We start from the raw sequence: 16,918 nt of genomic DNA, 5'->3' as shown, positions 1-16,918 counted from the left end.
TGTGCAACACTCCCTTAAATCTGGTGGGCCACAACAGCTCCAAAACAATCAACTATGGAGCAAATTTGGGCCCCTTGTTGGAATTTCAGCCCACCCACTTCCTGGGCCTGCTGGAATCCAGAAATTTATGTAATTCAGATGGGTTACTAGCCCATGGTGACCCACACATATCATAGTGGGTCCCACCGGATGAGAGGGGAATGCACAACACATATTAGAAGTGGGCCATGCCGCTGGAATACAGGCCCAGCAACAGCCCAAGGTAGGGGCATCCCGTGATGGGTAGTCCTACGGGCCTGAGTATCTGGCCCAAAACTGACCCAAGTTTGCAAGCCACACCACGATCAGTACAGGGGCCCGATGGCCATGAAAATTTACAAGATGGTCCTCCCATAGGTGGAACACGAATCCTCAAAATTTTGTGATTTTTGGATGATCAGAAGTATTTTAATTAATTTAAATAAATCAGACCATCAAGAAAATCAGGTGAATCGGGACACCTGGACGTGGTGAGCCATTCCAGCACTTGTCACGATGTACACAGGGCTCCATTGGCCCCAAAAATTTTTAGGTGAGTCCCACCATGGGTGGACCACCTCTCTGTAAATTTTCATGATTTTAGGATACTCAGAAGTATTTAAGTTAATTTAAAGAATACAATCTATCTAGGGTGAAATATTGCTGGAATATAACTATCCTGAATTTGGGCCATCCAATGGGTGGGTTCTGGGCCTCTAAAATTCCTGAAATTTGGACCCAAGGTCCCTCATCAAGCCTAAAACAAGTTGGCATCCAGAATATGGCCCACCTTCTTAGAAATTATTTTTTTAATATTATTTTTATGGGACTATGCTGCTGGACTGCACAGCAGAAATTTCTGGCAGTCTAGTATGTTGGCCCCCCCCCCTTTTGGATGCCCAAATAGGATTCCTTGCCCCTGAAATTATGTGGATAGGTCCTACCATAGGTGGGACACCTCCCTACAAAAATTTAGGATTTTTGGGATAGTAGAAATATTTTATTTAACTCATGCAATTTATGGACAGCAAGGTCCAGATTTTTATTTTCCTGCTGCAGCAATGCTGCTGTCCCTGACTTTAGCACCCCATTTGAGTGGGCCCAGGTCTATGTAAATTTGGAAAAATGTAAGGCCAACCTTCCTATACAAGTATACAGTAAGGTGGGGTCCACAAAGGTGGCCCACCATTTCAAAATCAAGCTGATATTTATGATTTTCCAGCAAACAGTGTAGCTGGACAGTCCAGAAAAATCTGGACCGTCCACCCTCCTTGGCCCACCCTTTTGGGTGATCAAATAGGGACATTTGAAGCTGAGGTTTAGCATACTTTTAGGTGGGGTCCATACCTCAAAGAGAAGTCTAAGAAATCAGGAAAAATGAGACCACAAACAAGGCTTACAACACATACATTACAGCATAAAAAAATTCCAGCAATCTGGACAACAACATGTTGCTGTCTAGATCAGCCCAAAAATTTAATAAATGGGAAATAAATCATAGATTTCATAAGGTGGGGTCCACCCTGATGTGTCACACAACTCCCAAGCCCAGTACCTCCCCAAGAAAATCCATAAAATCAGGCCCAAAGGCTTTCCAAATCAAGCAGCAAAACTAGGCAGCACAGTTGGGCCTGGGTGTCCAACAACTTGGGCCTGGATGTCCCAAAATTTAAAAATTCTGGTTGCATGGCACATCAGGTGGGCCACATAATCATTACATCCAAACCATAGAAAGTGGAGAAGAGAGGAATAAAGGAAATCTCATCAAGATGGGGTCCATGGAGAATGGCCCCATCAAGATCACATGCATGCAAGTGATGGCTAAAAAAAACTTATCCAAGGAGTGGTGGACCTTCAACATTGATGTGGTGAGTCCTACACTCTCCATATGAAGCAACAAAAGATCTATGAAAATAAGAACCATGCAATCTATCCTACATGCTCACCCACTTGTTGGATCTTCAAGATTCTTCAACCACCATGCTCCTTAAGCTTCAAGGAAGGAGGTTCAATGGTGATGATGGATCTTTGATGGTTAGATCTAGGGGAGAAGAAGAGGATAGAGGGCTGGAAAAATTCAGCAATGGAGGACATTTGCAAAGAGGAGAAGAGAGAAATGAAGAAAGAGAGAGGGAGATGAGAGAGTTTCTAAAGTTGAAATGATTACTTTCTTAGAAAAAGATGAATTTTTGAAAAGAGAAATAATCATTGCTCATGGCATAGGGTGACTCATCATTACCTAGAGAAGTTAATCTCATCATGGTTTTCTTGAGAAAAGAAGCCATCATTGCTAGGCTAAAGGTGGCTTACATGGGAAATAGTGCACATGGGGAAATGTACAATCAGGTGGGTCCCACCAAAAATGCAATCAACGGTCCAAATAATGCGCGGCCCATAACTTTTGATGGACACACTGGATTTACGCATGAGACGCGGCACTGGAATCGCGGCGACGATGCGGTCGCAATGGCATAGGTCTTGGGTCAATCCGAGTCGGGTCTACGTGACCAAACTCAAGAGTGACCGCAATCACTATCCGAAGGTCGCGGGTCGCCGAAATTTGACCGGTAGGACCGCGGGACCAAAATACATGAGATGCATACTCACACACATACATGCACACATGCGAACTTGGGTCAGGTCTCACACCTTGATTGAACTAGAAAGTATAAACTAGAAAGAGAGTTCAATCAATTCAGTGGATGGAGATTGGAGAGGAGTCTTGACTCTTGAATCTTCTTAATTCTTGAATATGGAAGTATCATGTATCTTGGATTCTTGATTCTTGTACCCTTCCTTGGTTCTTGATTCTTAAAAGTTGAAAGAAAAGAAAAGAAATATGGAAATGGAATATGGATGGAGAGGAGTGGATGTAGATTGTAGAATGCTTAGAAGTTAGAATTAGAAATATATAAGACAGGATGTAGTAAGAGAAATAGAGAATAGATAGAGAGAGAGAGAGAGTTTGAGCTTTTTTTGCATGTAAGAATGCTTAGAATACATATTTATAGAGAAAAATTTAGATTTTTTTAAAAGAAAAAAAGTCAAAAAATGGTCAGAAATATGACCGTTGGCCATTATGCGATCACATATGCAGTATTGGATCGCATACATCGCAAATGCGATCGCATATGCTGGCACATGTGGCATATGCGATCGCATATGTGATCGCATATGTGCAGGGATCGCATATGCCACTGCCGCATATGTGATCTCCCCAAAAATATGCGCATATGCGAATATTCGATTGCACATGACAACACTGAGAAAGCCTATATCAAGGTCCTACAAAACTGAAAAATTAGGTTAGTTTCTATAAATCAAATAGAAAAACCTAAATCTAGAAAAACCTTAATCGTAACCTAATTCTAAAACTAGCTAATCCTAGAAAAACATAACCGTCAGTCCACGGCAACGGTGCCAAAAACTTGTTCACACCCCAAGTATAGGGTTGTGATGTAGTAATAATCTCGGTAAGACCGATGTCGAATCCACGGACACTGAACCTTGTACGTTATCTGAAAGTAACCAGAACTAGAACTAGACGAAGATGTAATCTAAACTAGGAAAAATTTAAGGGAATAATTATGAATTTAATTAACTAAAACTTGTGAAATTCAAAGGTAAAAAGCTAGGGTGCCAAGGATCCACTTGCAGCAATCAGGGAGATCTATGCTTGATTCACAAACATAACTGGATTCAGTCCTATCCTCATCTAGATGGAAGATACTTCATTAAAAATAATTATGAACATCCTTTGATCTAGTCATTAATGGATAAGAGGTATGAGAATTAGACTTGATTCCATCACAAGGCCATGCCCATGACACAAAGCAAACAACAGAATCTAACCAATCCACATCCATCTGAGAGAGTTATGAACCTTAGGAAGGGTTCCGTCACCCAACCATGTCCAAGGGGCGATGGTAAACAATAGGGTTCCTAATTTCATAATCATAATAAAGAAAAGAACATGCTCTAAGCTATCGCAGATCCATTGTAATTTAAGTCACAACAAACCATTAAAAACTAAAGGCATTCCTTATGATCAAACTAGAATCAAAATCAGATCAGGTTAAACATGAATCAAAGGCATAAAGAAAAGTCTCCCATCTCACTACAAGCTTCACCTCTTAGCCATAGCTAAGAGGTTTAGCTAGCCATAGCCATGGTTAGACAAAAATCTCTTAAAAAATCACATGAACATAATTAGAAAAAGGAAGAAAAAACTCAAACGCTGGCTACGATCTCTATTTCTCTTCTTTTGCTTCTTCCTTTGCATGTCCAAAGATTTCAAGATGCCTCCTCTATGCCCTCTCTCTCCCTGGAAGTCGGTCGGCTGGGGCTTGTAGAAGTCGGTGATGTTGCGTGAGTTTACGCAGCAATCGGACTGCACAAGAAAGAAAACGCAAAACTCGTTGCATTTGGATTGATTTTTAGGACGGAAGATCATCCCATCTTCCATTCTGACTTCATGGCTATGGTCTTGGCCCCCTTCTGAATCTTCTAGACAGTCTGGATTGGCTGGTCAATCACAGCCATGATCACACTATGGCTTGTAATTTTCGAACATGCGTTTATGCATGTACTTGCGTTTAGAACTCCACTGACATGCTCGGCGGGTCCCACAGTAAATTCCTGGCAAAAAACTAGTTGGGAAGGGCTGGTTTTTGTTGAGTTTAGTGCGGCCCACTATATCAAATCGTCCCGCTGCTTATCCTGCGTTTGACGGTGATCCACGTGTGTTCACGTGCATGGAAGTAAAAAGGTCAACACTACGCAACTTAGCGTCCGCAGAAATCAGATCGGGTCAGCGCCCGCTGACCAATCTCAATGGTCTGGTGTGGCGCGGGAGTGCACCGGTTGTGCACTCTCATGCCCCCATGTAGGGTCCATTGTGATGCTTATGAGAAATCCGCTCCGTCCATCCCTTTCCTCATTTAAATTAAGGGGTTGAGACCAAAATTGAAGCATATCCAGAGATCAGGTGGGCCCTAAATCGTTGATATGTGGGATGATCTATCCATTGGGATACTTTCAGAGGGATCCAAGGGCTGAATTTCAACATGTATAGTTAATTTATGGTCCTCAGGTCAGATATAAAGTTTCGAGCCAAACCAATGATGAGAACCCTATGATCTTGCATTCACAACGACTTTCAGGCCTCTTGGACTTCAATTACTTAATTTTCTCAGATCTTTGGCGTGTAAATTTTTCAATCTCAGTCCCCTAGGGTCCGTCTCTTGCCTTGGTGATTTCTGAGCATTAAATCTATACTTTTAACACCCTTTTCTAGTCCAGGCTCCTAAAGTCACCTTGCAACACAAACTTGATTAAAATAAGCCGTTAAACAGTATCATGTTCGTAAAATTAGGTAATAAGTAGGGTCTAATATGCAATATTTGACCATCAACACTTCTGTCAGTGGTGATGGATTGGAGACCCAACTGTGATTTATACACGTGAGGGTAGAGGAGTTTGAAACCCATTAAAACTCCTCTCCCTAGGTTCCACATGAATTAGGAATCCCAGTTCCTCTAAGACAGTGTGCGCGTATCACAGTAGTAGCACGTTGCCCCTTACACGAATTTCTGGATGTATCACAACTTAGTGGGGCCCACTGGTACACCCGATCACATTATCCAACCCTTAAGACAATCCAGACCATTGATCAATAAGGCCCACCTTATAAGATTCTTACATGGCCTACCTAATGAGTAGAGCAGCCTAATCTCGGCTTGTAGTTGTCATGAAAGGAAAATAACATCTTATGCAAGAGTCATGTCAATTTACTGTGCCATAAGAGTGGTCACTTTACCCTGTCTCATCAATTCTCTCCAATTATATTAATAAATTAAAAATAATAATAAGAAGAATTACAAATTGCTTTAATTGTACAATAAATTAAGTTGCACTTGACTTCACTGATAACATTATTTAAATTATTTATTTTACATAAATACAATTATAAAAATAATAATTTTACAGTGTAAAATTACAATGTAGTGGACACTATAAAAATACTTAAAAGATTATATATAAACTGCATGCCTAATATAAGGTATATAAAATTAAACTATTTTAAACAATAATTCTCATTTTAAGTGTACCATGAATTTATAAAAATGAAAAAATTAAAAAATTCAAAAAATTCAAAAAAAAAACATATTTAATTATCTATTAAGGTGAGGCTTTTGCCTTTTTTTTTTTTTTTTTTTTTTTTTGTGATGCCCACCCAAAAATTGTAAGATCCTCCTTATAAATATATTCTTCAGTTTTTATTTATTTTTTATTTTTTTATTTTTTTATTTTTATTTTAAGGTGGTCTCAACTTATTAGAATAATGTGATTGAATTGTGATATGCTAAATCATCTTGATAGGGATTTGAAGTATAGTTTTCAACACATTTAATTATTCAAAGGATTCTGCCCTACCATAAATAGGTGAGTGAATCCTGGTGTGTATTATACATGTACAATTTAGATAAATGATGTGATTGATTGTGATTATTATAATTGGTATGATTAACATTTAATTATTGAAGTGTTCCTCTCAAAGATATATATATAGAGAGAGAGAGAGAAAGAGAGAGAGAGATGTATCTAATTGACTATAGGTGTCGATGCATAGACATTGAGCATACATTACATGCATCCATTGCGAATGCATGCACACATCGTGTGTCAAGTTTTTTAGGAATCTCCCTGGATGGTTACGTCTAGTAGATTCGTTACTAGATGCCCACAATAGTGGAAGCCAACTCAAAGAGTAAATATATGATTACCCATGCCTACCTAGGTAGATGTCTGATGGGTACAAATTACCCATGCCTAATTATGGTCGATGTCTAAAGGGTACAACTTTTGAGTTGACCGATATCCAACCTAATGAAGTGTATGATTATCCCACTTGACATGCATCTAATAGCAGATTTGCATTCATACCCTTATTGCATACATATTATTTTGTTTGATTGTGCTACCTTATATTGAGCTATGTATAAACCATGTTGGGTTCACTCACTACTGCTAGCTAACATTGTAGATTGACAACTGTACAAACATGAATGAGATGGGTAATCTGATTCAAGTGCTAACAAATGAGGTTGGGTTGGTGGATGATGCTCAATATTAATAACCATATTGGGGAGAGGATGAGATCGTTTCATTAGATGACTGATGCATTATTATTGCTAATTATTAGAATGTTTAATTTTCATTCTTTATATACAATGTTATATGGATTAAATTCAGAATTGTTCATAATATAATATGGTTGAGTTATAATCGATTATTTTTGTTAAACAAAGTTCCAAATAGGTGGACTTAGACTGATTTTGATGTTTTACTTTATGAATATAAATATTATGGATAGAGAGTAAAGAAAATAAGTGAAACCAATTGGATGTAATGTTAATGTGGTGATGATCTAGAATACATGTAAATTGTGCCTGTTAATAATTGTATGATATAGGAAGATTTATGTACACTTAGTATATGAGTCATGAATTGTAACTCGAGTATAAAGGTGCACACTCTGTTTCCAAAGTGAGGAGCATGACGCTTATTTTATTATCAGTAGTATTATTCTTATTCCTGTTGTTGTTCTTGATGGTGGTGGTGGTTGCATCGCGGTTGTTGTTATTATTATTTAATAAAAAGATGACAGGCTTGTTACGCACATTGTAATTGGATTGAATGCTGAGTAACTCAATAAGCTTTTATGGTAATCATCGTACTGAGTAAACTCAGTTGGGTGCATTGTAAATGCACGATGGTTTATCCACTCTCTTCATCCGTATTTCTAGCTAATTTTAGGGGTTGAGCCCAAAATTAAAGCATTTACAAAGCTCAAATGTACCACATCAAATGAAACAGTAGAAATAATGATTTCCACACTGAAACCTCCTGGGGGGCCATAGTGATGTTTATTTGTCATCCAAACCTGTTCATAAGATCACATAGAGATGGATAAAGGGAACACAAATATCAGCTTGATCCTAAACTTCCTTGGCTCTTAATAATTTTTCAACGATAGATGTTTAATTCACACTGTTTCCTCTGGTGTGGTCCACTTGAGCATTTGATATGCTTCAATTTTGGGCTCAATCCCTAATATTATCTGGTAAAATAGATGGACAGATTGGACAAAATACATAAATCATGGTGGGCACCGCAGAGTTTACTCAATACCCTTAGCCAGCTGAGTTACTCAATACGCAATCCCCTTCCCTAAAGTTATACTTGGGTAAAAAAAGAAGAAAAAAGAAACAGTACAATAATTGGAGTGCAATAATAAAAAATAATACAAGCTATCCTACATAGACAAGATGGCCAGCCAAACAAACAGGCCACAATCATCAAATCCGTGCTGCAGCTAAAAAGAAAGGAAGCTTACATCCATCGACAGGTACTTATCAATGAGAAGGTGCCATATTACAACAGAGTCATGTTTATCATGTGGCCTAGAAACTACTATATATATAGCCCAAAGTTTCTTTGTTGTGACATCCCTTATGAAACAATCATCTCTACTTTCATTTCTTCAACTATCCTTCTTTCTTACTTAGAACAGTGAAACTTATTTTGTGGACATGACGAATAAGGATAAGCTCTTCTTCTTTTATATCATTGCGCTCCTCTTAGCTGGTCAGAAAGAGAACTTCTCTATTTTATAAATTTTTCTTTGCAATATTTAATAAAATTTAGGTTTTATTTATTTATTATTTTTTTTTTTTTAGGGATTGGAGTGCAAGGTTCTCATCATCATCGTCACCACCATGGCCACCACCACCGTCCTCGAATTCTTCAAGTGCAGAAACTGTTTGTCTTTGGAGACTCGTATGTTGATACTGGGAATAGAAATAAGTCGGAGGCTGAGTCATGGAAGGAGCCATATGGGATCACCTTCCCTGGAAAGCCGAGCGGCCGGTTCTCTGATGGCCGAGTCTTATCGGATTATGTAGGTGGGTTTTTTCTTTTCCACTTTCTCAAACACACCAAACATGATTACTTGCTCCTCTCTCTCTCTCTCTCTCTCTCTCTCTCTCTCTCTCTCTCTTCTCTGGTCCGCGCCCGTCTGTACATACCTTCTTCCATTATCCTTCCCATTTTTTACTTTATAATGTTTTTGTCTGATTGTATCAGTGTTATTTCCTACCTGTCAGGATTCTTCATCTTCATACCATGTTAGGGTACGTAACAGCGGCTACCAGTCCTATGGACTACCAAAGTGAATTCTTAGCCTGCAGTCTCGGCCAAATGAATCAGTCGTAAGACCTACTTGGGGAAGCCGCGCCTCCATTTATCATGGACATTTCCACCTTTAAAGAAAAAGATGATTCGAGCCATTAAAAACAATTCAATGATTTTATTTGTCAGTAGATTGAAGATGTTTGCTAATTCCACACACGCCTCTACACATTCATGCGACAGGTGCATGTGTCAAAGGGCAACACATGTGTAGGATCTGAACTTACCATCAGGTGAATTACACTGTTTAGATCTTCCATCAAAATCAGGCCATTCCATACCTCAAGTGGGTACCAAAAGTCATGAATAGCGTATTAAAACAAACGAATAATTAGAAAATTTTAACAGTGGTGGCCCATTTAACAAGTGAAATTGTCTGATTTTTTACTAACAATCTGCATTAATTCCAACCTTGTGGATAGCTTAGATCTCACACACTGCTCTCTGCACGTTTTTGGAATCAACAGAGCTCTAGATTGAATGGCCAGGACTGTTTCTATGGCTGTCAATGGGCACTCGTATCCGAGGAACCGGACCCACCAATAACAGGTCCGGGTCTGATTTTAGCTATTGGTTTACAAACCTGTTCGCATTTGGGCTAACGGATTATACCCATTTAGAAAACTGAGTGGGTATCGGGCACCCGACGGGTACCCAATTAAATACTACATACGCTACTATATTATAACAAAATAAATCACATTGTATTGAGATAGTGACAAATAACTGAGTTTTCGAAAAGCTCTTCATCTTTTCACCAAAAATTCTTTAAACGATATTATCGTGAGATTTCAAATTTTGCATTAGTTTTAAATTTCTTGTAATTTTATCATGAAATTCCCATGATTTTATAAAACAAATATCTAAAAGTTTACATAAATTCATGTTTAGCTAAATTTCACTTTTTTTTTCTTCACCAAGAATTTTCTCATATTATGGCAAGAATAAATAAATAAATAAAATCCCAAAATCTCCCGTAACACAATAACAAATGGGAGTTTTGCCGGCGCTCGAAAGCGCTGCTAAAATCCCTAAAAGTGCCGCCAATTGTAATAGTGGCGCTAAACAAGCGCCGCTGAATGGGTATGTCGGGAAAAGTATTGGCGGCGCTAGTGAGTTTTATCGTGCTTGTCTGAGCGCCACTAATTGTATTTTTTCTGACGCGAATAAACGCCGGTAAGTTACTCCGAGCGCCGGTAGAAGTGACTTCTGAACACTTTTTCTCAAGAAAAAGCGCCGTAAATTTCTACACAAGCGCCGCTAAAAGCTTTTGTACAGATTTGGGCCCTAGCATGCCAGTAATTTTTTTAATTATATATAATTCAATCGAAACTTGTATTTTTAAAATATTTGAAACAAAAAAATGATGTCATACAACTAAAATTGAATATTAAACAAAATTTATATTACTAGACAATAAAAAATATAATATTTATTACAATACACATCTTCAATTTGATGAGTTGGCTAAAAACTATTAATGTTAATTGATAACTAATACAGTGGATTTCCTTCACTTGAGGGTTATTTGCGAGGCTTACGCCATACAAATATCCTGCAATTTGAGTTCGAAGATCTGTTATGCAAATAAACCTCTTCAAAATGTTCTTGGACATGATGTATGTGTAGCCTGTCTCCTGTAATAAGGAATTACTCACATAAGTTCAGTTTCCAGAATCTTGAAAGTTAAAAAGTGCATATAATGGAAAATAACCATAATTATTTACCTTAATGTCCTTAATGTTTACATAAATACGATTGACTCTAAGATCTAGATTCGTCGCTGAGATTGCTCACACACGCCAATCAGTTTTAGAACCAAATGCTGCTTGCTCATAGGGGCTTGTTGTGGTGACAATGAGTTCATCGCCGTGCACAATTGTTGTCCTTGTTGTGACTGCTATAAGTTGGCTTGCTTCTTTCGCTTGCACATGAAGATTTGCTAAAGATTATTAGCCAAGTGAAACCGGCAAAGAAGCTTCTCAGCTTGATAGGCCCCACTCGTACAAACTGAACCCAAGAAGAAACCCTTTACATCTTATAATCCACAAAATGGAATGGGTTAAGCAGAGGCAATCAAGCTGATTGAACTAGAAAGAAAAATGATCCTAGTAAATCAAACATAGCAACGGAATTATTCTACTTCAGAACTTAAAATTCCTCCAAAACTCTCATCTTTAAAACAAGCCATGCATTCTGGAAGAAGAAAAACCCATACTAAAATTAGAACGTATAATTTTGACCTTTTGCTCTGCCAATAAACAATTTCATCTACATTGTGTTACTTTCTAGGGAGCACAATCTTTCAAATAGAATAACTAATGAAGCAAATCTTAAAATGCAAAAGCAGTATAATGGTTATTGGAAAAATTAGCCGCATTGCCAAAGCACCAGGAATGTATTGTATAGAGATCCAGATTTCTTCACGTCAGTGTCTGAAACTTGTGTTTGTGTTTTTTTTTTTTTTTAATAGTACCAATTCAGAATAGTTCCTGAGTAAGAACATAAATAAAAGAATTCAATCCGGTTGCAACAAGTGAGGAAGGCCTGAAAATATCCAAGTTCTGAAACAACCAAAAAAGTGACCTCCTGCGACTCCAAGATTAGAACAAGTGATATAGATAAAATAATAATTCCTAAATTATGCGGCTTGTGAATTCAATCTAATGAAAACAGGAAGCAAGTCAGAATCCCCAAAACAACAACAAAAGATTGGAGCATCTTGAAAGAAAAATGGTGTGGCTAAGAAGATTCTGCCCATCAAGTACAAAATTACAATTCTTCCTGGCAAGATCCGAAAGGTAGACCACTCTTTTTCTTTCTTTCTTTCTTTTTTTTTTTTGTCAAATGCCCCCAAAATCCAAAATCTTCATTCTGCAGCTCCATGAATTCGATTTAATTAAATCACAATAATATGATGCAATGAAAACAGCACTATTGTAATTTTGTGAAGGGGGGGCAGCAAGAAAAATCTGCCAAACACAGATCTTACTGAACAAACTCAAAAAAAAAAAGAAACCATGTTTCTCATAAATACTAAATAAAAAATAAAAAATAAAAAAACACCCAAAGAAGCACCTTTTGTAGCTGTTTCTTCAGAACCTTTGCCTCCTTCAACTCGATGAACATATATCATGGAATGGAAACTAATATCTTCTTTGCTTGAGATCAGAAAATCAGATGGTTGTTCTCCTGCTTGTGGAAGTTACAGATCTCTACATGAAACAAATTTTAAAAAATGATCATAGCGTTAAGGTTGCCAACATATGAATAAATGAGCAGCTCCAACAGTACAGTGCAAAAATAGAAGAATGACTTGATGGACCTCAAAAAATGAAGGCAAAAAAGAAAAAGAACAAAAAAAATAAAAGAACTGAAGGCAGTTCAAATCCACACCTTGATTTCATTCACTTCAAAAGAAATGTCAGTATCAAATCCCCATAGTACTTGTAAAGAAGCTTCAAACTCGTCTGTCATGCCCATTTTGACCTAGACACCAAGAAAGAGACCCTTGAATCAAGAATAAGAATCCCAGAACTTGTTAAGAAGGTGTTTACTAATGAGAAAATCATTGAACGAGTTCAAAAGTTAATGCTCAAAAAGCAACAAGATGGTGAAATGATCTGCTATAAGTGCGGACACGACCATGCCTATCCAATGAACAACATAATCATATGACTAAATATGTATACATGTCAAATAACACTAAATAGGTACATTAAGCAATAGATCCATAAAGTTAAATCATGCACATGGCCTACCTATATTAGTACCATGCATGTCCCACTTATCATTCAGAGGAGAAGGAATTATTTGTACCCTCATGCCCTCTGAGAAACTGCTGAAACCATAGAGCAGAATGTTTTGGGTATCTCTTCAGACCATCTTTATAATCCACGTAAATAGGGTCAAATCTAACAGTGAAACCTTCTGCCCATTCGAAGTTGTCCAACAATGACCAAGCAAAGTAGCCCCTCACATCCACACCATCCTTGCCAACAATTTAAATCTCAACCATCAGTCTGTAATTCTAGAATAGACCATCCTAATAATTTTAATTATCAATCCTACTATCTCTACACATGGATACCACACATGTAAAACATCAAACAAGAGACATGAGTAAATGCAACCACACCTGATGGCATTTTGAACAAATAAAAGATGGCGATGATAGTAGTCAATCCTCGCTTCGTCTTGCAGCGCTTCCTTCAGTGACAAGCTGAAATTTGGGTTTTCCATCGTCTAGCTTTATGTGACCTTATGAATAGGTTGGATGAAATTTCTGTTTTCCCTTCGTACTTTTTTGTGGGACCTTTTGAATATGTTGTGGAGAGAGAGAGAGAGAGAGAGAGAGAGAGAGAGAGAGAGCCTCAGTTTGGTGTAGGTTTTATGCTGCCCTGTTTTTAGATATTGAGTCATGAGATTTTTATTTTATTTTTTCCTTCACCGGAATTTCAAGTTTTATGTGGAGTTAGATGCTTACTTGCTATTGATTGAGCTTTCTGTCTTGAGATTGCTTTTGATAGCATTCTCCATGTCTTTATTCTTTGTTTCCTCTGTTATGTAGGGGCTATGTTGGAATTCATAGCTCAGGATTCAGAGATTTCCTTCTAAAGCCAGAGCTTCTTCGAGCCATTGTAGATTCAGGATTTGAGCATCCTTCGGAAGGCGAATTCTTGTCAAGTTCTTCTCATTTTCTGTTTGACTTCATGAAAAACACAGATTTTGTTATAATGAGAAGCTAATTGTGATGAATTAACTAATATTAAAATTTTGATGTGTTAAACTTTGAGCAAATATTCTTCAAAAAAAAAAAGAAAGAAAAAGGAAAACTTTAAGTACAAAAATTGGTGTGTCTGTAGATGTTATTGCAAATTGTTAACACAATGCATACATTTATGTATGCGCTGAATTTGGAAGGCTTGCTTGTTCTATACTTCTTTTGCATTTCCTTATGTTAGTAGGAGGAATCCCAAATCGATGGTGTTTTCATTCGAATCAGCACTATGTACAGGTGTGCCTTACCTTTCATTGATCTAGACCATGCATCTAGTAAGCATAACCATGGATGCACAGTTCTACATGAATTTCCCTTTGGATAATACTATCTATTCGATAAATGGTTTGTAAATGGATGGTTAAAGAGAAAATATGTACAACCATCTCCATGTGACAGAAAGAAGTCCACAGATCTCATTGTTCAGATGAGGATATCTACTTTAAATTGTCTATTTTCCATCTAACGTGGGTGCCACCTGATGAACTATCTAAATTGTTAAAAAGGGGAAATACCTATGAAGAATGCTTGGTCCTCAATGCCGCAGCCAAAACACCAGCGATTTGGGGGCTGTGTATTATATAATAACCATGTTAACATGCACATTTCTCTGATCAATTTAATCTGACCATTTCAGGTAACGCACTACTTCCACACACCTGAATTTGGCGTCAATTGGTTTCACTGAGAAAAATGAAGGGTGAATATGGAAATAAATATTTAATGCAAAGGCAAAGCATGCCTTCTGCAGTCTAGTAAATCTTCATATAAACTCAACTCGATGGAAGTTCAAATCAAGATGAATTTCAGGTCCGACTAAGATAATAAAAGGCATCTTTATTCTAGAGTTAGACAACTAAAAGACATCAAACTGACAAGGATAACAAGGCAAAGAATAATCTTTTTTTAAAAGAAAATTACATCTACAATACCAAAAGAGAACAATGCTGAATTTTCCCCAAGCACTTTTAAATTATATCAGAGAAAACAAATAATTGACTCGTCTACAAGAAAAATCAATGAATATAGAAATGGCATATCAGATAGGTGAGAAGGCTTTGAGCACTATATTAATGAAATGTTTTTGCACTAAATAAACTGCAAGTAGCATCATCCTGCAATCAAGAACATAGAACATTTAAAAGAAAATCACAAAATAAATATAAATCATTTAATAAAAAAGAGTGAAAGACTGGGCTGCGACAAGATTCATGAAAACCTGAGTATTGAAAAAAAATAGTTGCCAAATGATTGTATTCATCCTTATCTTTGGCACAATAAAATTGCACAAAGCATAAAGTTGGATGAGATATAAAATACAAAACTAATAAAATATGCCAACAGCACAACTGATAATCATTACTACGAGTCTATAACAAGCTAAAGGATAGAAAGCATTCCTAGATAGGTCATCCTACAAATGCCTCTTTAACAGGAGGTGAGCTGTACTCACGCAAGCATGCATGCACAAATGCACCAAGGCCATTATGTTGTTGATCACCATGAAGTATTTGTATCCAAAACTTCTAAAATGTTGTTGGCAACCATGAGGGTCCATTCAACACGTCTACCAGATCATTTGCATAAAGGTAAGGAAATGTGGGCATACCTAACAAGTTCATAAATATGCCTTCAAAGATGCTGCTTGCATGGGTCTACTATCTGCTTCTTCACTAGATCCAACAAGTAATCCTTGTTCCTTCACATATACAACTACCAAATTTATTAGTTTACGACGTAAATTTTGGAACCACATTCCACCCATACATATCTGAGTCCGATACTCATAGAAACTAGTATGTGTGGTTTTTTAGTTTGTACAAGTGGGGCCCATCATTCAGTGATCCAGACCCTTGGTCCATTGGCCCTCACTGAAACTATCTGTTGTAAGATCCTAGCCACAAGTCTTGGGCTTTCCTTTCAGTTCAATGTGGACCATTGCACCATTTCTCTTCTTAAACGTTTATTATTTTCCAGTGACAAATTGAGAGAGGAGATTTTAGGACATTGTCCAATCCATGGTGGTCCCCACAAAGGAATGTCTGGATCATGGAACCATGGGCCTTGAACAAACTCAAAACCGAGGTATACTATACATATCCTTCCCCTCGAGGCTCATGTAACTCAGTATGGATTAACCACATTGAACACATCCATATATATCTACCCCAGGAGGGAGAGCATATTAACACAGTCATGCTTGCTATTCTTGTACAAATTATCATTTACATTTGTAAAATAATAGGTGGCATACAACAGCTCAAAAAATATTAGGAAAAAAAAACAATACGACTAATATAAAATACTTTGTTTTGGTAAACAGAAGGCATGTATTATTTCAGAAGGTTGATGAAAGCATGTGAATGGTAAGTATCTAGAAAATACACCATGAGGGTGAAAGGATTACAACACTCCAAAAGATGAAGTAACATACAATTCGGATGGTGGGGAAAAAGTAGGAATAAGGATAAATATTCATTATCTCATCAAAATGAATACTGGTATGCTATTGGTACGACTTGCAATGGTTCCATAAAGCTTGAAATTTAAGATGCAGCATAAGACTATATTTATGTGCTAGAAATCTTCATTTAGAATGTACATGGATGCACAAGTGATTTGGATGAGGAACATTCAGTTTAACATGAAGAAATAAACATGTCCAAGAATTCAAATTGAGGAAGTAGTCTTGATCATGTCTACATTCCTTTTGGAAAAAACAAAAAACTATGTGCATATTACACAGTCAATGGAGAATCAGATGTAAAAGTATCTGAAAATGTCATGCCCTATTATATGCATGCCTAGCAGAAACAGCTAAGTAGGTCAACTTGAGCTATGCATGTAAATAGAGTAATAGACTATTGA

General features: G+C 37.3%; 1 long non-coding RNA gene and 1 pseudogene across 2 annotated transcripts; one reads left to right on the top strand and one right to left on the bottom strand.

The window, feature by feature from the left end:
• Nucleotides 1–8,612: 8,612 nt before the first annotated feature.
• LOC131234566 (GDSL esterase/lipase At5g03610-like) overlaps nucleotides 8,613–16,918 on the top strand; it is a 51,562-nt pseudogene continuing 43,256 nt past the window's right edge.
• Nucleotides 12,080–14,051, bottom strand: LOC131235097 (uncharacterized). 2 transcript variants are annotated; one of them, XR_009165933.1, is made up of 5 exons: nucleotides 13,426–13,492; nucleotides 13,032–13,279; nucleotides 12,667–12,759; nucleotides 12,349–12,485; nucleotides 12,080–12,242 (listed from the first exon to the last, which is right to left on the bottom strand). It is a non-coding gene; the product is annotated as an uncharacterized LOC131235097 (long non-coding RNA). The 2 variants fall into 2 exon arrangements; XR_009165932.1 differs by lacking the exons at nucleotides 13,032–13,279; nucleotides 13,426–13,492 and adding an exon at nucleotides 13,757–14,051 and having other exon boundaries at nucleotides 12,080–12,144.

This window comes from Magnolia sinica, chromosome 19 (assembly GCF_029962835.1).
Source record: "Magnolia sinica isolate HGM2019 chromosome 19, MsV1, whole genome shotgun sequence".
In the NCBI taxonomy this organism is placed as follows: Eukaryota; Viridiplantae; Streptophyta; class Magnoliopsida; order Magnoliales; family Magnoliaceae; genus Magnolia; species Magnolia sinica.
Note: the sequence above shows the minus strand (reverse complement) of the source record. Positions and strands in the feature narration are given on the sequence as shown.